Source organism: Eulemur rufifrons, chromosome 29 (assembly GCF_041146395.1).
Source record: "Eulemur rufifrons isolate Redbay chromosome 29, OSU_ERuf_1, whole genome shotgun sequence".
NCBI lineage: Eukaryota > Metazoa > Chordata > Mammalia > Primates > Lemuridae > Eulemur > Eulemur rufifrons.
Genome location: NC_091011.1, coordinates 2,522,413 through 2,544,147, shown reverse-complemented (window position 1 = coordinate 2,544,147; position 21,735 = coordinate 2,522,413).

Sequence of the window (21,735 nt, the reverse complement as noted above, 5' to 3'; positions counted from 1 at the left end):
ATTTTTTTTTTTTTTTTGCCCCAAAAGTCAAATACACTCTCTTTTTTTCTTGTTTTGCAAAAGTATCTCTGCTTACCTTTCCAATGCAGTCTTGTAGGTGAACTTTAGGATAATCTTTTAAATATCAAAACAAACTTAATTTTTGTTGGTATTTTTACCAGAACTACATTAAAATTTAATATTTTTATATTATTTTACATTTTAGGAAGAGAAAATACATCTTTATAATATTAGGTCTTCCTATCCAAGATCATGGTATTTCTCCCTTACTTAACCCTTCCCTAATGTTCCTATGTCCAGTTCCACAGCTTTCTTCTACCTGGTGCACATATTTCTTAGCTTCCTACTAGATGTTCTCAGGTTCACCAATACCCATGCTGTGCCCCTTCCTCCTGGGCACAGAGGCCGACTGCATTTCCCAGCTTCCCTTGATGCAAGGTGGGACCACAAGACTGAATTTTGGTCAGCAGGATGTGGTGAAAGTAGTTGAGTCTCTGATTCTCCTTCTGTCTTCCTTTGTCTCCTGGATGGATGCGAAGACCCCATGGGAGATTCCAGGCCCTGGCACTGCCAAAGTGACTGGAGGGAAGGAGTCTGGACGTCCATAAACCAGGAGAAATGCTGCCTACCAAAAACTCATTTGCATCACGATGGGGAAGGTGAACCTTCCTGTTGTTCACCAACTGAGAGTCTATGTCTGTTTGGTTTGTTAGAGCAGTTAGTCTTCCCAGATTTACACAGTATTCTATATTTTTGTCCCTGTTTAAATGAATTCTTGTTTAACTAATGTGTCGTTTTTCACCTTATTCTCTTGTGATTGCCAGTTGGATATGAGCCAAATAATGTTACTTATAATGTTCCTTTTAGAATCATTATAACTCTTTTTTTTTTTTTTTTTTTTTTTTTTTTTGAGACAGAGTCTCACTCTGTTGCCCAGGCTAGAGTGAGTGCCGTGGCGTCAGCCTAGCTCACAGCAACCTCAAACTCCTGAACTCAAGCGATCCTCCTGTCTCAGCCTCCCGAGTAGCTGGGACTACAGGCATGCGCCACCATGCCTGGCTAATTTTTTCCTATATATATATTTAGCTGTCTATGTAATTTCTTTCTATTTTTAGTAGAGATGGGGTCTCGCTCTTGCTCAGGCTGGTCTCGAACTCCTGAGGTCAAACGATCCGCCCACCTCGGCCTCCCAGAGTGCTAGGATTACAGGCGTGAGCCACCGCGCCCGGCCTCATTATAACTCTTATTTCTGTTTCTTAATTTATTGGATTCTGGAAATTCTGCAATAATTATAAAAGAATAAAAAGAATGAAGAGCATCCTTGACTTGAGCTTGAGATTATTGAAAATGCTATCTTTTCCACTACTAAATATGTTTCTTTTAAAAAGGTCTATATTCTTTACCATGATAATTTTGTACCAATTTTTTCAAAAATGAGTTTTGAATTTAGGAAAATTGTGTACATTGTTTTTCATTGACCTATATTTAAATAAACCACATTCATTGATTTTCTAATGTTAAACTGTTCTCCTATTGCCTACTTCATTCCTGGGCTACAATATTGTTTTGAGTTTATGAGTTAAGAAATTTGTGAATCTATGTTTAAGGAGTTTATGTATCTTATATTTTAGATAATATTTGTAGCTTCAGTTTTGATTTGTACATATTAAGTTTTAGTGTCAATATTAGTTTTAGTTTCATTGAATTTTGGAGTTTTCCATCTATAATCTAGTTTGAAATCAACTTTGTTCCCTTCTTGTGGCCCAAGGATAGTGAAAAGCTGGGCTAGTATCACTGAGGATATGAGATAGTATAAGTAACAGTGAACAATTTTTCCCCTTTCTGCATGAGAATTTGACCTTCAATAAAATTTCTAGATTGATTCCCTGGAGACATAATAAAGGTATGATGTCTGCTAGTTTCAAGGCAACACAGCTTATGGTAAAAAATTAACTCCTAAATATTAATAGTAAAGATGATTTTGACTAGGAGAATTATAAATACCTAGAAAACCCTATGTTCAGGCTTCTCGGAGTGTAGTGACTCTTGTAACTGGACATCCGCCTTGCAGACTCCCTGGAAGACGATCTGTGCAAGTATTACAAGGGATTTCGGCTCCTGGGCTTCAAGAGGGTTTCAAGCCAGGGGCTCACTCAACTCAATCAATAAGTATCCCAATTCTTTGCACCTCAGGTGTTACCTGGGACCAAAAATATTTTTGCCAGATGACATTGTGGGCTGCTGCAAGGAATACCGCAGAAGAGAAGTACCTGTCGCTGCGCTGACGACAGGCTCTGCTTCCTGTCCTGCGTCTTCCTGCGTTTATGCTGCCAAGAGCAGCCCGTGGTCACCTGCAAGTCTGAACACCTAGTTGAGCTTAAGAAGACCCTTTGGCGAGTGCTGAAGCACTCTCATCAGCACAACGCTCTTCTTCACCAGGGTTCTAATGTAGCTCACTATTGGAATTACCACAGTAATGGTTCTAGTTTGGTGAGTCCAGCACTTAACGCGCTCGAGACTAGAGCACGGCACATCTTGCCGCCCCTTCCACGCTGTCAGCATGCGGTGGAGGCCAGACTTTGTGTTGGTGGACGTTTCATTTCAACTCGTATTCCCACTTCCGTGGTAGGGCTTTGCCGACCCACCTGGAGTACTTGTTGTAGCTGTCTGGAGAAATGCCCACCGCTCCACACTGACAGGAAGCTAACCACAGTTATTATGAAGTCTTTATTTGATAAGTTCAATGTCTGAACCACTTGTTGTTCTATTTTCATTGTCTGACATTACTCTTGGTTATCAGTCACTTGGTCTTGTTCCCAGACATGCCTGATGACTTTGTGTGAATGTACAAGTTTTCAGTTTAAATAACTATGTTTTCGTATTTCTAGAAATTCTATTGCTATGTTTAAATTGTGTTTTATGATGTCTTTTTCTTTCATTACAGTGCCTATTTCTTCTTTTATATTTATAATTATTTAAAAATAATTAGTATTTTCAAATAAAGTAATATTACCTGGTTGATACTTCTAGATTGTCTTTTATCTGAAGTTCTTTAAGCACAATACTTATGCTTTTTTGTTTGTTAACTCTCCCTTAAATTGGATCATTTCTTTGTGTAGTTTATCAATTATGATATGCTGAGTTATGCCATGAAAACAAATAAACTCCAAATTTGAATGTTTTGAAAACTCGTATCTGTTCACTACAGGTCCAAGTTTCTCTCCTCAGCAGTGTCTCCAGGTGAGGGCTGAGGTGGCTATTCGTGACCAACATGTTTCCACAATCAACCACCATGGTGGAGCAAGAGAAATGCAAAGAACAGCACACAGAGGTAAATGCGTCCACGGAAGTGGCACGTATCATTTCCAAGCACATTTCATTGGCCAAGCAAGTCTCACAGCATTAAAGAGGATGGAAAATATGTTAACAATGAGTCTCTAACAGGGGAAAACCCACAAATGTTGATGCATAGCTGCAGAAACTGCCACCCAGGGTCTCTAAGTTTTTACTGTGAGCTCAAATTTGGGGGGAACCATTTTTACTGTGGGCACTCTACATGCTCTATATTTGACGTGTCCTTACAGAGAAGATTTGTGTTAATTTCTGCCTGATACCACAAGGGTTTTAGAATTTTATAAATATAGCCAGTTTGTGTGTTAATTTTCAGCTTTGGTTCATCTACCTCATAAATTATTGTCCATGCCCATATGTTGCTCAGGTTTAGCGTTTCACTGTTTCACTGGATTTTTATAAAAATAAGCTTCTTTTTTGCTCACCTAGAAATTTTAGCCCTGCTACATGCAAGATACAGCAATCTCAGTTTCCACTTTCCACCTTGCCTATCCTATGTACATACAGGATAAAGCTTATACCCTATCTGCTACCTCACATGCACCACAGCATCACTTTACCCACTTGCTTAAATGAATATCCTCTTTATTTATGTCACTTGAAATTTCCTGGCTATGCGTCTGAAAATTTGATCAAAATTTATTCTGCAGTTTTGTAATTTGTCTCTGTTATTTTATCTGCCATGGTGCCAAAAATGCAAATGCTACGTACTTGTTTAATTGTGAATCTTCTCTACAACATTGTAACTGTCACAAAGATAGGAACTATGTCAATTTATTAGCTCTATCTCCATCTTGTATACAGCCTGGCAAATGTTTTATAACTGACAAATATCACCACCCTAGGATAACAGATACTGTCTAATGAAAGCAGCCATCAATTCTTTCTCTCCTTGTATAAGCATGCTTCTAATCCCATCAAGAAATGGAATCTATTTTCCCTCTCTTCAATCTGGGCTGGTCCTGTGACTTGTCTTGTCCAAGAGAAGACAGTGGGACTCCATGTCCCGGGACTTCCAAGTCTACACCCTAAAAGAATTACAACTTTCTTTTGGAGCTTGGCCATTTGGATACATGGAAGTCCAGACTAGAGTACTCAGTGAACAAGAACACATGGACAGAAGTCCTGTAGAATGAGAGGTCACCTTGGATATTCCAGCCCCAGTCAAGGTTTAAGCCGAATGCATCTGCACAAGAGGCCTCAAACAAGACCATCAGGAGAACCACTCAACTGAGCCCCAGGCAACCCATGAAATTTTGAGAAATAATAAATTTTGGTGTTTAGGTGACTAAATCTTGGGATGGTTTGTTGCCTAGTGAATAATTGAGACACTTAGCTAACGACCAGTAGCTGACTATGCTATGGAAAGAGACCATGGAGGAGCACTGGTCATTTACCTTAAAATTACATCACAATTTTTAAGGGAAAAATTCTAGAAGGTATAATGACTGTCTTTAAGCTGACAGGACTAAAAGAAAAAAATTATGTAAGCAATACTGAATGTTTTAAAAATTGATTCTAAAACTCAGATTATTGGTATTTGGAGACTGGTCTCTTCTCGGGTTAAAAGGTGTACAGTTAATCATTTTGACTTTGTCAACTAGTTTCTTCATTTGCTGAATTTTAGGTTAGTTTTCCTTGTATGTGCATCACATCTTGGTTTTGTACAGTGGAATTTCTGTATAACATCCTGAATAATAAACTATAGATTTCTGACTGAGGAAACTCACTAAGGGATTTCTTTTCACATTCAAATGAATTCAGCTCTTTACACATGGGTCTTTAAATCTGGCATTTTAAAATGATACCACTCCACCACTGATGCCAAACAAAGCCTTCAGCAATAATCACCATAAAGATTATAATTTTTCATGCTTTTGACATTTCATAAATTCTGGCTGTAGGTCATAGAGAAAATGGAACAAATTCTAAATTGTTAACCTATTTTATGACAAACATAAAATAACACATTTCGTATTATAGGACTATAATTTTTATTTTATGAACGTCCAAATCAAAGCAATAAAGCCATTTCCATGCATTTCAACAGAATTGTGCAAAAGACAAGCCAGGCTGCATGGAAGAGAACGGGGCGGGGGGGCGGGGGGGGGGGCGCGGCGCACCGCGCGGGACAGAGAGCGCGCGGCAGCTCCATTGCTGGCGACCACGGTGCTTCTGCAGCTGCTAGAAAATGAAGAACTGACGCTTTCTCTAGACCGAAAATTTGTTCATTTAATTGTATAGAAATGAAGTATATTTATCATTCATATCATTTATCTTGCCGACTAAGCATGAAATAAAAGAAAAGAGGAGAAAAGAGGGCCACTGCTCATTGCTAAGCACAGGTTAATGAAATCCCTGCCTTCTGTATGTGCTTTCGAATAAAACTGCCTTTTGGTCTTAAAGTAGCTCTTCCAACATTAGTTCTTCCGACATTATTCTTCCATTAAGTCATCACCTAGGTAATTATATCCTATTGATGAAAGAATCTATTGATGCTCTATTTCCTTTTTGTCAAGTAAAGGTCACATTAAGTGAAACTGGCTATTAAACAAACAGCAAATATATTGAATTCTGTAATAAATGTCTTCATCTGCATATATCACAGAAAGGAAAAATGAATGTGCAAATAATGTAAAAATATTGTAGTAACTTGAGAAAACACTGCATAAATGAAATTCAGATGGCTCTTAAGTGATGGACTTCAAAGTGTGGACAAGTTTTTATTGCTGTAGAAAACTTATTATTAGTCCAATAGAGCAATAGACATTGATACTTTTCTGCTGGTTTGAACAATACAGCCATGCAGCACTAAACAACTAGAAGAATAATGAAGGATTATACAAATTTTTTGTCCCTTATCCATAGTGTCATAATACATATTAGGAATTTTATTGGTACTTCAGTTATTAGCTAAGAATCTACACACAGTGATTCTTGAGGCTCAAACTCAATTAAATTCAAATAATTATACTTTCTATAAAATCATGAAAAGAAGTAACATATCTTCCCCTAAAACAAAACTATATTCACTAACTATAACCAAACCTAAATTTTTAACAAGGATAAGTGTTGAGTACCAAAAGAGTCTTCTAACCAAGTGTAAACCAAGGATGATTATTCCAATTCGCTGATGTAGGCTCAGTAACATAAAGAAAATAGTATTTTCCACTAAATATTCACAAGTTTCTCATCATATATGTAAATCTTAGAACCACAACACATATTCCACTCAATAAAGAGACACGGGGAAGGAGGCCGTATTGACAAAGGACGTGTTTGTGACAAACAGATGAGAAGAGGAGGCAGAGATTTCTCTCTTGCCAGAGTGAGAACTTTGTGAGAAACCAAAGCCCAGTTTACAGCACAAATGGTGTGAGGAGAGGGTCTTCTATCAAAGACAATGTCAGGTTTTCAACCCTAATGGTGGAAAACTGACTCTACAGGATTCTAGGGAGCCCAGGAATGCCTGAGCACTGGGACCACTTTTTCCCCCAAATGACAATGTGGTTTTAATGACACTGGATTTGACTCAAGAACCAAAATATATGGATGTCTGTAAGTATTTTCCTTTGAGACCACAGACTAATAGTTTCTGTCATACATAGTTATATATGCCTCAGTTATAAAAAGGTGTGTAACATTATATAAAATAAGGATTTTCACAACTGCCAAGACCCTTACCTTTCATGGACAATGTCACCAGCAGCCAAGTGCCCTGTAGAAACTCAGGGTCCCCAGGTAGCTGCACTGAGACTGGTTCTTCTCCTGCTTGGAGCGGTGGCCTGGTTTTCAGTGACGCATTATAGAAAGCAAGAACCTAATCTAAGTGTACTGGAAGTGTGGCAGGGACAAGGCCATTTCCAATAATCCTTAGGCCTCAATTGAAGCATGTTTTACCCATTGTAAATTAAAAGTATTTTTAGACTTGGTATTCAGAGTTGTAGGATTAAAATTTTAAACATAAAGACAAAAAATTCAGTTATCAGAGGATGACAACAAGAGTGGGTAATGTCCTATAGCAGAGTGAGCGCAGAAGCTGGGGTTCTAGGGAGAATGCTTGAGACTGGGCCATGAGCACGAGGAACACCGCCCCCACCTCCCGTCTGCTGAGTGGGCGGGTGGGGAGGGGAGTGGGGGAAGCAGAGGGCAGGGCACCACTTACTGTACACTTCACACTTACCGTAAGAGCGTGTCTAGCAAAACACTCTCAAATAAAATCGCATTTCACTTAACAGAGTGTCAGAATACCGGTGGAACAGACAGAAATTACGTAACTATCCACAGGTAGTACCTATTTGCTATTCATGAGCTGCCTTACTGGGGACTCTCCAGTTACAAGGAAGAGAGACCCACCTGTGCCAGCTCAAGTGAGCTATAAGGAGAGACCATGAAATTGCAGGGTAGTGGGAAGAGCAAGAGAGACCTAGACGGGCGCCACGGGAACTGAGAGCGGAAGCCAAGCCACTCTGAGGTTCCTACGTGTGCTGTTTCTCTGCTTCTCCCCACACAGGGCACCGGCACTCAACAGGGAATGAGAGGGACAGAGGACTCACCCAGGGAGCAGGGAAATCACACAAACACAACTGAACTTGCGTTTATAATAAATTATGTTGAGTGTTATGCTAAAAGAAACAAGAGTACTGGAGTAGTACACAGGAAAGGGCATCATTTAGTCCATTGGTCAGGAAAGTTCTTCTGGGAGAAGTGACGTTTCAACTGAGACCAGAAAGACAGCCAGCAGAAAGAAGAGGGAGAAGGCTCCAGGCAACAGAAGTCTCTGCAAAATGCTCGCTGCCCAGCCACTGAGACCCACGGACATTGTGGGCGGGAGAACGTCAGGGCCTGACGAGGACTCCAGCCCCTCTCTGCGAAACGTCCTGGGCTGCATGCACAGGCCCTTCTGCCCTTCCTGAGCTCTTACTGTCTTCTTTAAGTATCACAAAGTATTGTCTCCAACCTCCAGATGATCTTCATTTATATTCCTTGGCTTCACTTAGCGCCTAGCCCCTTGAGATCTTTGTGGCTACTGATGTAGTATTGCTTACTATGACAGTAGGAATGTTTTGGCTAAAATGATTTTCATTTCATTATAGGAAAGCTTTCATGTGCCATATATTTGAAGTTGCCTGCACTTCCCTGACCGGCCTCACGTCTCCCTACATGTATGGTTTGTGGCGACAAGGACGGATGCGCGACCTCACTCCCCCTCTCCTACTCTCCTGGGATGACCTTTCATTACAATCTAGAATGGCTGAAAATTCACTGAGGTATTTTTCAGTAACACCTTCTTCATACAGGAATTAATATAGGAACCATTTGTATTCATTCACTAATAAATATTTGAGAACCTACTATGGGTCGGGCACTATTTTATGTTCTTGGGATACATCAGCAAAAACAACAAAGATCTCTGCTATTGTGGAACTTACACTCTATAAAATTGTCTCCTTTTAATATGTTAATAGGGATTAATTTTATAACAACTGTCCAATCCCACCCAAATACCTGTGTTACCACTCTTTGCCCATCCCTACCGCCCCTACAGGGTACAAGGCCCCCATCCTGGAGGCCCTTTGCAGAATGAAGCTGTCCTCACCGAGCAGGCCACGCAGGGATGAGCGGAGTGTTAGAGCACAAAGAGGCAAACGCCTGCTGGCTGGTGCACGGGCAGCATGCGGGCAGCCATCCATGGAAGGCCCACACCCCACAGAGGAGGTCGAGCCATGTGGATTTTCTTCCAGAACAGTTTATGCTGTTCCCTTCAAATTCATTCTCTGCAATGAAATGGTCTACAGAGAGTGCTTAGCCATCCCTGGGTGCTTCCCTGGTGTGGTCCAAGAAGTGCTGGCCTCTAGCAGGGAGCCTCATTCCAGGCCCCACTTCCCACCAGGCCAGATCTCCTCCTCCCCATCCCCCACCCAACTCCTCTGGGATCCAACTGTTCCTTCCCAAACCCAAGCGCAGGTGAAGACAGAGGGTGGTCTCCTTCCTCTATATTCCTATGTTCCTTCTAATTCTACTGTCGAGCCAACACTGCTCTGTGCCTGCCTATCCTCCAGAATCACTCACCTTTGATTCTCAAAGACTCTATTTCATAAGTTTAAAAAAACTTCAGCTTTGACTTTGCATAGCCCTTTTTACTCACTCCGCACCAATCCCTTCTCTTATAAGCAACGTGTTGCCCCTGACTGGCTAGGGTAACTCTCAGGTGATCAGGAATGAAAAGCACAAAGTTGAATGTTTCTAGATATTATTATAATACCTTCTCTTGAAGCAAAGTGTGAAATCCAGGAAACTTTGAGCAGCAAAACATTTCTAAACCGTTTGAGAAGACATTCAGGTTCCCTCCAGTGTCTGCCTTTTGAAATCCAGTGCATCTTTAAAGCTTCCTGTACAACACATGCTTCTTAACGAAACCCTTCTCATCCCCACCCAGTGTATGCAAAGGACCCTGGAAGTTTTGTTATAAACACTCTGATGTTCCTTCTCCCTCCTCTACCTTGCTCCTCAAAGTAGCATCAGCGCGGCCTGGGAGCCTACGCAAACTCCGCAGAAAGGCAAAATCTCGGTCCCCATCTCGCACCGCCCGAACCCGAATCTGCCGCAAGGTCCTCAGGCGGCTCCTGCGCACACTCGTGCCGCCGGCAGGTGCAGGGACGCCCGCGTGCTCCGTGCACGCCCCGCCTTGCCAGCACGCTCATTAAAACAGGGGCAAAAACACCGTGCCCTTCACTCCAGCCGACTTCAGAACACGCAGACTCCCCGAGCCCCGCCGGCAGGCTGCTCTCCACTCCTCACCAGGCTTTCCCTTTCTCCGATTCCGTCTCTCGTCTCCTAACCTCCTGAGACCCTTCCACACTGCCCTGGAATCCACGGCCGGTCACGGCCAGTGTCCGGCGTCCCGCCTCTGTCCCGGAGCGTCGGCTTCACCCCGCGGCCCCAGCACCACCCGGCCCTGGCCGCGGGGGTCTCCCGCGCTCTCCCTCCCGCTCTGGGGCTGGGGCGGGGCACGGACTCTCCTGGCGATCACGCCCCTCTCACGCCCACCCTCCCGCCTGGATGTGTGTCCTCCGCCAGCAGCACCCGCCACCCTGCCGGGGCAGTCACTGCGAGTCATTCCTGCCCAACCTCGCCCGCCCGGGAAGACAGGTCCCGGCTCGCTGCCACTCTTTCCAAACTTACTTCTACTGTCATTCTTGGTGACTGAAAAGCCACAGACAATCCTTTGCAACACACTGGCTTCCCAGTTTCGCAACTTCCTCACCTCCAAGAATCTTGATTTTCAACCTACCTTGGTTACCTGAGTTACTACGATTCCCAAGGCCCAGAGTTACGTTACCATAACTACCACTTCCCGGTAATCTGAGCTCCAGCTCTCTACTTTCCAGACACCAATTCTCTTTCCAGTTCTGTCCCCTTAGTCCGCTAATGTCAACAAACCTTTATTTAACCCACCGGGACTCACCCAACTTTTGTCCTCCCCTTCTTGCTCAGCTTAGTTCCACAGTGGACCATTATATCACTCTCTGACATGTACCTGCAACCAAATGACCTCTTTTTTCCTTCATTTCCTCACTTGGGAAAAGTCCAGTTCTTCCCACACCCTCCCTCACGAGCAGGGATGAGCTACCCCACCGCCACTCGAGCAGTAGGCCCCGTCTCCGCAGCCCTGGATTGTCAGGGTCCCCCTCTCGGGCCATTTCTAGCACCATAAAACACATCGTTACTCCTCCCAGACTGAAAATAGACCCTCTCTTGACTCCAGTAGCCCTTTCAACTACCACCTCCACAAAAACCTCGAGTTGTGCATAGTCCTCATCTTGTGTTTCCACCCTACTATCTTCTGAACGTGCTCCAGACAGGCCCTCAGGAAACAAATAACCACATATGGCTAAATCTGAGTGTCAGATCTCAATCTCCATCTCACACAAGCTCTCCGCAGCTCTGGCTCGGCTGGTCACCGGCCCCTGGGAGCCCTGCCCCAGCCGGGCTCTTCCCCTCACTGTCTCTCCTCTCCCCTCCGACACACAATATTGCATCTCCCAGGACCTGTGGTGGGACTTCCTTTCTCCTCTTACTACACCTACCCCTTTGATGATCTCACACCTTCTCAAGGCTTACAGAACACCTTGACCTGGGTGATTCCCAAATGCATATCCCTGGCAGGAACATCCTGGAAACTACTCACCAGTAGATCCAACTGCCCACTCAACACCTCTAATAAACATTTCAAACTAGCATGCCCCAAACCAAACTCCTGATTGATTATCCTCCAAAATCCATCCCTCTCCTAACCTTCTCTTACAAACTTGCTACTTTTAGCAACTGCAACCTCACCAGGACTATATTGTTTGAGTGATTCCCCACAATTTATATACAAATTATTCACGAAGGAGGAATACTTTGATGCCTAGTTAATGTTCAGGTCCGTTGGGATTGAAATACAAAGTAAAATGGATATTTTTAAAGTTGGCAGGGGATGACCCATTGTCAGTTGGAATTAATTCCTCAGAGGCAGGAAAGATTTTGAGTAGATAATGCACTGGCAGTTGCCTTAAAAAAGAATCAGAAACTCAAAGATATTTATTTCCCTGACCTCTGCCCCATTCTACATGGTCACCTGAGCAGAGAATTTAATGAGCTCAGTGTGATAATTGTGCGGTCGTAATTGCTTTAAAAGCATTCTCATCTGGATATGGCTGTCCATGTTACTGAACACTTACAGGAGAGCTATACTTACCCGATCACATGGCTTTTATCTACTGCAAAGTCACAGTGCAACAGCTAGTGACCTCCTGCCCTGAGCTCTAGCTGGAAGGATGAGCTGCCAGGGTGGGGCAACGTTTCTGCCTTGACTGATGTTAAAAATCAACACCTAGGGGCATTTTTAAAAAGCACAGAATCCACGGCCCATCATCTACAGCTGCGGTCCCCAACGGTCCTCGGCCTGTTAGGAACCAGGCCACAGAGCTTCGCTTCCCTCCTCCCACCCCCGCCTCCCCCCTCCCCATCCGTGGAAAAATTATCTTCCATGAAACCGGTCCCCGGTACCAAAAAGGCTGGGGACCACTGACAGATTCTGATTTGGTAGATTCAAGGTAGATCCAGGATCCGTATTTCTGACAAATGCCCAGGTGAGTCTTGTATTTGGGAAAGTTTGGAAAGCACTGGTCTGTGAAAATTAGAGTGGATAATCCTGTAAGAATCCAACAATATTAATAATAGACACAAAAGTTATAAATGTTAAGTGAAAATATTGATATATTAAAAATACTAACATTAAAATTCCTTCACCCCAAAATACCATAAATGAAAACCCCTGGAAAAAACCAAAAGAGATAGTTGAAACATAACACCCAAAGAACGCAGAGCAGGGTCTCTCGCGTCTGTGATAGGAGTTAGCATATTCACTTCAGAAAAGGATGGACGTCACCGAGGTCGAAACATGGACGTACTTTTGACCCTGCAGTTTAACTCTTAGGTATGAGACCAAAAGCAACGCTTGCACAGGTATTCCAGAAGACAACCATAATCATGTTCTTAGCAGAACACTTAGAAGAAGAACAATTATTAACAGTAAATGAAAACTGAAAACAACTCAGATGTCCATCAATAGTGAAATGAATAAAAAAGTTGTGGAATAATTTTACAATGGGATGTGATACAGCATTGAGAAAAATGAACTACAGCAACTATAGCTATGTATCAGCTTACATAAATCTAAAAAATACTATTTTGAGTGACAAGGCAAGTCACAGATAAATATGAATGACATGACTGCAATTATATGACATTCAGAAACAGGTGACCTAAACAATATGTTGTCCATGCACACATACATGAAGTATACAACCTGAAGAAAAATTAGAGAAAACCCATGAGTTATAACTTCTGTGTGAGAGAAAAGGAGGGACATAGAAGTGGGAAGCACAGAGAGTGCTTCTTATATGATTTGATTTCTCACACTGGATAGAGGATACGTGAGCATTTGTTTTATTATTCATTAAAATGTTTTGTCACATTGCAGACAATCTTGCATATAAGATTAATATCCATTTATAAATAAAAATGGCTATTTATTGGACAATTACTTTCTTCACCTCACTGTGAAATGAACTTCTTGACGTAACCAGTTGAATATTTACAACCCTACGCAACACGTATTTTCCCAATATTTTACAGGTAAGAAAACAACTAAAAACTTGCCTCAGTCCTTCCGGCTACTAAGAGCCAGAGCCAGGATTTCTCCCAGTCTGCCTCCAAAGTCCTCTGCTACCCTGCTCCTCATATTAGTAATGTTCGTTATCCGTGTGCCTGGAACTCTCCCGAGCACTTCACATGTAATCTTTACAATCCCCCGATTTTACAGATTAGGGAATTGAGACACAGAGAGAATATATGACTGATCCACAACACAACTGCTAAGTGGTGAAGGTGTTTTATGTCCCCCTTTATCCTTTACTGTCTTCCAATTCTAAGCTTCTCAGTTCTCTGTAATCTATTAATATATCTCAACCTCCTCCTTCCTTCTACTAGTGTTCTTAATTCAGGAGCATCTCATCATCCCTTAGGGACATTAGACAGCAAATTATTTTCCCTGCTTTTAGCATTACTCCCTATTACTTCCCCACTCAATATGTCCTCCGCACTGCTCCTACTGTGGTCTTTCTAAAATAAGATTCTAACTAGTGCCACCTAATACAGACACCTCATACTGTAAATGGAAAGAACTACTGGATAATATATAATGAAAACAAGTTTAATACATACCCCAGGTTGAAATATAATGCTGGAAATAAACAAAGTCCTACTCCCCTTCCTCATTATATGCAGAGAATACTGACAGACAAGTGTTTTCTCTCCAGGAAAAAATAACAATAAAGTATTTTGCTCTAAAACATTGATTCTCCCCAGAAAGATACTTCCCATTTGGGCATTTTGAGGATGGCAAGCATAGTGGCCAGCTACTTGCCAATCATTCTGAAGTAAATTTTGTTATTCTACAAGCTCCAAAGATATGTCCGTAAGGGTCCAGTCAAGAAAAGAGAACATACTTTATGTAGCCCCAGACAGAAAATGCGATACTGGAAGCTAGTTTCAAAGGTGTTGAGAAAGTTAAAAAGGCAAAGAGGGAACGAAGAGAAAACCCCAAAATTAGCAAACTCAGGAAACCCCTCACATCTCTAGACCTGGAGGAATGAAGGGAGGTGGTGGTGTTCCCCAAGGCTTGGTGCCCCGGCCACCCGGTAGCAGCAGGGCCCAGGAACCTACCAGAAAGGAGGTGCAGGCACTGCTGGAAATGCTACCTGGAGCCAAGAGGGGACAGAAGCAATACGCTGGCTTCTCTCCTCCTCCTGCCAGCGCCTCCCCATAGCGGCACCAGTTTCTAAGAGCGTGGAGCAGAGTTGGCAGGGTCAGCCCCTGCAACACAGCACAGAGCAGGGGAGGGCAGGGAACGAAGCTAACAGCAAACAGGTAACTACCGGCCCAAGGAACTCTCATCCTATTTCTGTGCCTTATTCTTACATATGAACAACAACAACAAAACTACTGATGAGGGAAAATAATACAAAGAATGAAAACATAAATGTTTTAAACATCAGAAACAAAAATTATCTTCTCAATGAGATTTGAGATGTTATTGCATCCATGAAACAATGATGTGATGCTATTAAAAAAACAAAAAATTGAGCTCTTAGAAATTAAAAATGGTTACTACAATAATACATTAAATAAGAGGTTGGAAGATTAAATTAAACTCTCCCAGAAAAAAAGAGCTCCAGGCTCAGGAGTTAGAAAACCAGTAGAGAATTAACTGAGAAAGTGCATTTGACCAACTAGAGTTGCAGAAAAAGAACAGAGAAAATGAAGACAAGAATATTTCAAAGACAATTTCCTAGAGTTGAAGGAGGTAACTTTCCAGACGTAAAAAGCCCAGTAAATACTGAGCACAATAAACAAATCACATTAAGGCAATTCTTTGTGAAATTTATCAAAGGAAAGACCCTAAAAGCTAAACTAAAAATAACACTCATAATAAAAATAACAAAATCCATCAGCAAAGACTTAGAGTCTGACTGAAAATATAGTTCTTATAAGTAGCGTTGTATTAGCAAAGGCAATGAATTATCAACATCTTAAAGTTCTCAGGGGAAAATATTTAAGTTATTTACAACCTAGTTTTTTGAATATGCAGCTAAGCTGCTCAACTACCAGACTAAAGATAGTTTGACCTCTTACACATTTTATTTAGGAAGTTATTTGGTGATATACTACAGCAAAATAAGAGAGAAAGCCAAAAAAGCGAAAGACCTGGAATTTAGGAAACATTATATCTAACCCAGAAAATCAAGGGAAGATGGATCCCAGGATAACAGCTGGGATCAGGTCAAGAAAGTAACTCATCTAACACAGACGGTGGAGGACAGAGGGCTTCAGGAGGGAGGGTTGAGAGAGCTGCAGAAAAGGCAAAGCCCATACATTTGCTACTTCTTGAGAGACAGCGATAAAGGCAGACAATGATAAAAGGAAAAAAAGAGAGAGAAACAAAAACATAAACACCCAAAATACATAAAGCTGATCAAAAAAGGAATATAATCATAGCACATTGCTTGGCTGGGAAATTAGTAATATTTACTTTGTCATAGCAATGTAAACACCATATACTAATTTTTACCTTTTAGAATCCACCTATACACAAGCAAAAAATGACAGAAAGTAAATGTTATCAAGCCTTACAGTGAATAATTAAAAGTTCAGGTAACAAGAGCTGAGAGGTGATGGAGAGAAGCCAACTGAAGAGAAACCAAGTCCACAAATACCCTCATCCTCAAGGTTGGAAGTCAGGCATTGATTGCTACAGCTGTTAGAACAAGAAAAAAGGTGTGCACACATCATTAAAGTCACAAGGGTGGCGTCTAGTTAGAGAAATTAGGAATAGTGGTTTGACTATGTCAGGAAAATGGGATGAAAAGTGGCAGGTATCAAAGTGAGCTAAAGCATCACCTATCATAACAGGAAATCGATGGTTTATCTAAGAACATGCATCTAGAAATAATACATGACTTGGAGATTAGGATAATTACCAGAGGAAACAGCTATAATAAGAGCATGCTCTGCAGAGTGGGCGTATGAAGAGACAGAGCAGAAGGCTGCTGTTATGTGTAAGCCTCTGTACCACTCGACTTGAAAGCTTTGCTCCTTATGAGTTTGATAAAATGCATGTGTGTGAGGTGCAAAGATTCACAGCCACAGAATACACTAGGCATGAATTTTAGACCATAAAATTAGGATGCAAGAAATTCACGTTCCCTTTTTTAACTAATAAAAATCAAAGTGTTCTAATGCTCTATCCTGCAAGTTGTCAGGAATTTGACCTCATCTATTTTCAAAGACTCTCCCACCAGGCCCTGCATCATGCAAAGGCCCTATTGGCTGACTTGGTCCTGAGCATTCAGAGAACTGATGTTCAGTCCATGCTGGTCACCAGTGATCAAGCTCTTGATCGAAGCCCTCAGTCCTCTGAAGGCAGAAAGCAGTAACTGTTTGCCCCTCTGCCTCATAAAGTACAAGCTTCTGTTTTTTAAAAACTGAAACAGAATACAATTAACAGAAAATATAAGAAGGCACAACATGCAGTATGAAGTTGTTCCATGAAGTTTTCTGTATACACATGCATATGTACATGCATGTACATGTACTCACATCTATGAGTGTTCTTATGACAGGGAGGGGCAGGGCCTTTCAGTCTCATTAAAGAGAAAAATGCCAGAAGAGTTAAAGGAACAGGCAGTTTCTCTGGTGTTTCACATAGGTTTCTTTTTTTCATAAACCCTGGAAGGCATCCTGGAGATCATTCATTGCTAACCTGGCCAGTGTCAGAATCATCTTCTCCAAGTGTAAGTGCTTTCTGTCAAGGTTAACCAGTCCTGAGCCTTGACTGCAAGTGGCCCTCAGAACATCATGTGTGGCCCTTGAGCAGAGAAGAGAATCTTATAAATTGTATTTTTTTTTCTTTTTTTTTTTTTGAGACAGAGTCTCACTCTGATGCCCAGGCTAGAGTGCCATCGTGTCAGCCTAGCTCACAGCAACCTCAAACTCCTGGGCTTAAGCAATCCTACTGCCTCAGCCTCCCGAGTAGCTGGGACTACAGGCATGTGCCATCATGCCCGGCTAATTTTTTCTATATATATTTTTAATAGTCCATATAATTTCTTTCTATTTTTAGTAGAGACGGGTTCTCGCTCTTGCTCAGGCTGGTCTCGAACTCCTGAGCTCAAACGATCCACCCGCCTCGGCCTCCCAAAGTGCTAGGATCACAGGTGTGAGCCACCGCGCCCGGCTAAATTGTATTGATATATGACTAAAAGTAATCGCACCTGAAAAGACCAAAAATTATATAGCCATCAATGCAGGAAGAGATTTTCTACATAGGCCAACGGGAGGGAGAAGGCACAGCAAGTGAGAAGCCCAGAACTGCGAGTCCCAAGTTGAAGAGCTGAGGAGTATGCAAACCAGGACCTACGACTGTGATGCAGGGGTGTGTGTGTGCGATATATATGTCTGTATGGACACATACACGCACATGCATACACGTTTTCTGGTATTAGAGTACAATGGTTGCACGATACTAGGCCAGTGGTCTAAATAATCATCTGTACTTACAAACAAGGAATGATTAAACCAGCAAACACTTCAATGTCATTCACTTAGCAATATTTATCGAGTAGCTACAATGTGTAGACATTGGTTTAGGCACTTGTAGTGAACTAAAATAAAATCTTAAGCCTCCCCCCCCACCAGCAGACTGAATGGACCCCCTCTTGGCCAAAGGGACACCCTAAAACTGATTTGCCTGCCATGAGGAGGGAGGTCAGACATGCCTCATCACAGCCCCCTTCCCTTCCTGGGGACATCCTTTATAACTCATTAACAGGCCTAAGGCCGTGCAAGACAAACCTGCAGGTTCTCAATTTACACAACAAACACATGGCCCCGTAGCTAATCTCAGATTAACAGGCTTCCTTAAAACATTCCAAGCTTTTAGACAAAAGCTTCATTTTTTAACCAATTACAAGTCAGAGTCTTTAAACCCACCTATAACCTGCAAATACCCCCACTTTGAGATCCCCCACCTTTTTAGGCCAAACCAATGTATGTCTTCTATGTATTGATTTATGACTTTACATGTGATTCCTGTGTCCCTGAAATGAATAAAACCAAACTATAACCCAACCACAGCAGTCCACTTGCTGAAGGCCTCTTGGGTGTGACTCCAGGTCATGGTCCTCAAGTTTGGCTCAGAATAAACCTCTTCAAATTACGTTACAGAGTTTGGCTTCTTTTCAGTTGACAGAGTATAGCAGTAAATCAGACAGACAAAAATGTCTGTCGTCTGTGGAATTCATGTTCTAGTGGAGCAGCTAATCAGAGTAAACACCCAGATGAGATGGTGCAGGGGCAGCAGAGGGCATGAGAAGTAGTTAAACTGTGCATATATTTTGAAGAATATAGTGTCTACATTACTTGTCAAACAGGTGTTAGGTTTGTTCCAGGTGGGAACCCCACAAGTATGTATAGGACAGAATGTGGTTAATGCAAAACTTAGGCTTGCAAAACAGCCGCAGGAGTGTGGAGAGTCCCCAGACCTGTAAATCTCACCGACAGCTGCAGCCAGGACTCCTTCCCCCTCCCCATAGGGACCAAAGTTTACCCCTCCCTCTCTCTCCTGATAAGGACCACTCCCGAGCTGAAGGATGGACATGACTTGGGCAGGGGTCCCAGTAGCTGGTTGTTTGAAAAAGAATTAATTACAAGCAGCTGTTCTGGCCCACTTACTCGCCCCAGAAAAACCCTCTATAAAACCCAAGGCTCTCATCTTTTCTCTCATGGATGCTCTTTGGCCTCTACCCACGTGCACCCAGATGCTCAAAATAAACAGCATTTGGCCGCACCATGAGGCTTCGTGTCTCTCTCTCTGGGCTCCGAACCTAACAACAGGATTATTGTGAGGATAACCTGAGAAGAAATAGTTTGAAAACCATAAAACCCTATAAAGGTATCATTAACCCTTTAAAGCATATGATCTAATCTCTACTCAGTCAGTCAGCATTTGTAATAAATACTATTCACATAGAGATCCAAGAAGTGTTTCCTGAGTGCCTCACGAAACAATCAAGTAAGGACTTTCTGAGGGGAGATGGGGAGGATGGGAGGAGCATGCAAATACATTTTGATTAAATTGTAATTAGTGAGTTGTCTGAGGTTCTATTTTAACAATCTCTAAATCACATAATCAAGACACCAGAAGCCTTTTCTAGATGTATTCTACAAAGCCTAGAAAACAGTGCTAAAAAGGTTGATTTAAAAAAATTAAGCAAGCTAAAAAATTTTAAGGGAAATGCACACACTGGTGCCCATGGAGTGAGAGGTTATAGGTAGAACAAGTCCTGGAAAATAGGAGATAGCTACATCCAATGAATATAGAAATCCACTTCTTCTAGAGCAAAAATAATAACCACTATGTAACTTAGAACACAGATCATTTTAAGCAAAAGCTTTCTGACAAAAGGTGCTAGTTGCAAGCACAAAAAACATGGCATCTCCTGCACTCAGGTTAAATCAAGCACCTTTCTTTACAAGCAAAGCCTAACAAATGGGAGACAAATGCTGCAAGGACGCATTTTAGAGTAAGACAATGCCTTCCAGCATTAACAGCAAGGGCAATGGGAAGCAGCCTGTATTTCCCAACCGCCCCTGTAAAGGCTCTGCCATTCTCTGTTTGTTACTGTCTCCCTCCTTGATGTCTTTCTGTTGGTTTTTTTGTTGTTCGATAGATTTTTGTCTGGTGGACCAGCTCACCAAGGAAAGACTTGCTTGTAAAATATTAACAGGAGGATTCACAGAAAAGGAAGAATTGTCAAAAGAAGGGCATTGGTATGTTTCACAATAGGTATTTAAAAAACAGAAAAAAATTCAAGAAATTCCTTCAGGTGATTCGTATGCATGCTTAAGTTTAAGAGTCCTGTTTTACAACACAATGTACCAGCTCTTGTATAGACTAGGAGAAAATTTAATAAGAAAAACCTATTTATTCTTTTCTACCAAAGAAATTCAATTGTTGCTTGTGAAGGTTATGCTGGTCTATCATCAGAGTTCTTGGTCAACCCTTGTTATTTACTATTTACATGTATAAATACAAAATACATAATATTTTATCTACCTATCTGTCAAGAACGAGTTATCAAAATAAACAGCCCAAATGTATGCTATAAATAGGGATTTATAATTGTCTTACATCAAAAAGGAATGTTCAGAATCATTTTATCCTGCAACAAAATGCCTATTTGCCAGCAAAGTCAGTCCACATTTTAGAATAATTTATACCATGTTTAATAAATACATATGTATGAGCATATACTTGCATATGTGTATATATATGTGTGTATATATGTAAATATATATACAAATATATAAGCACAAACACATATGTAAGCACACAATTTGGGCCTTTAAGGAGCTAAATATCTATCTATAAAATGTGGCCATATGGTCTCCTTAAGATTAGAGATGGCAAAGTTTCACTCTATTTTTATTTCTTTGAAGACATCAATTCATTCAAGATTGAAACAATGTCTACATTTCAACACCAGGCAGAAAAATCTGTAACTATCATGATGAAAACAGACTTTAGTCTCTGAATCATGGATCCCAAAATTGAGGAATACCACCCAATCATACTAATTAGATACTTGCCTACGTTATTCACTAAAAATCAGAAAACATTTATCCAAATGTGTGCTTCTAACCAAGTTTGAAAAACATATTAGAACTAGGAAAATAAAGTTCACTAAATAAATATTGAATGAACAAACTAATGTACTGTTAAAGGGGAAATAAACTGTCTTATATTTAAATTACTGTTTTTTAAAAGGAGAAGAAAGATAAGTCCCCTTTTCATTTCAGATTCAATTATCAGTGAATTCCTCATAAATTCAGAACTCCAATGCTCATTCATGACAGAGTGACTAGTGTATCTAGGGAGAGGACTTCTGACTATGAAGTTTTAACCGTGATCCTCAGGAAGCTACTTCAAGTAGCACCTAAACTCCTATAACTTTGACTACCTGTTCACAATTTAATTACTTATGGATAAAACTCATACCCTACCCTCAAACTGTAGTAGGAGTTCACTACATCTACCATCTTTTACCTGCTGTTTTCTCTTCCACCACAGGAAAAACATTTATTTGATAGACGATGCCATAACTTGGCCAGGGGAGGTAGCTCACGCCTGTAATCTTAGCACTCTGGGAGGCCAAGGAGGTGGATCATTTAGGCTCAGGAGTTCAAAACCAGCCTGAGCAAGAGTGAGACTCCGTC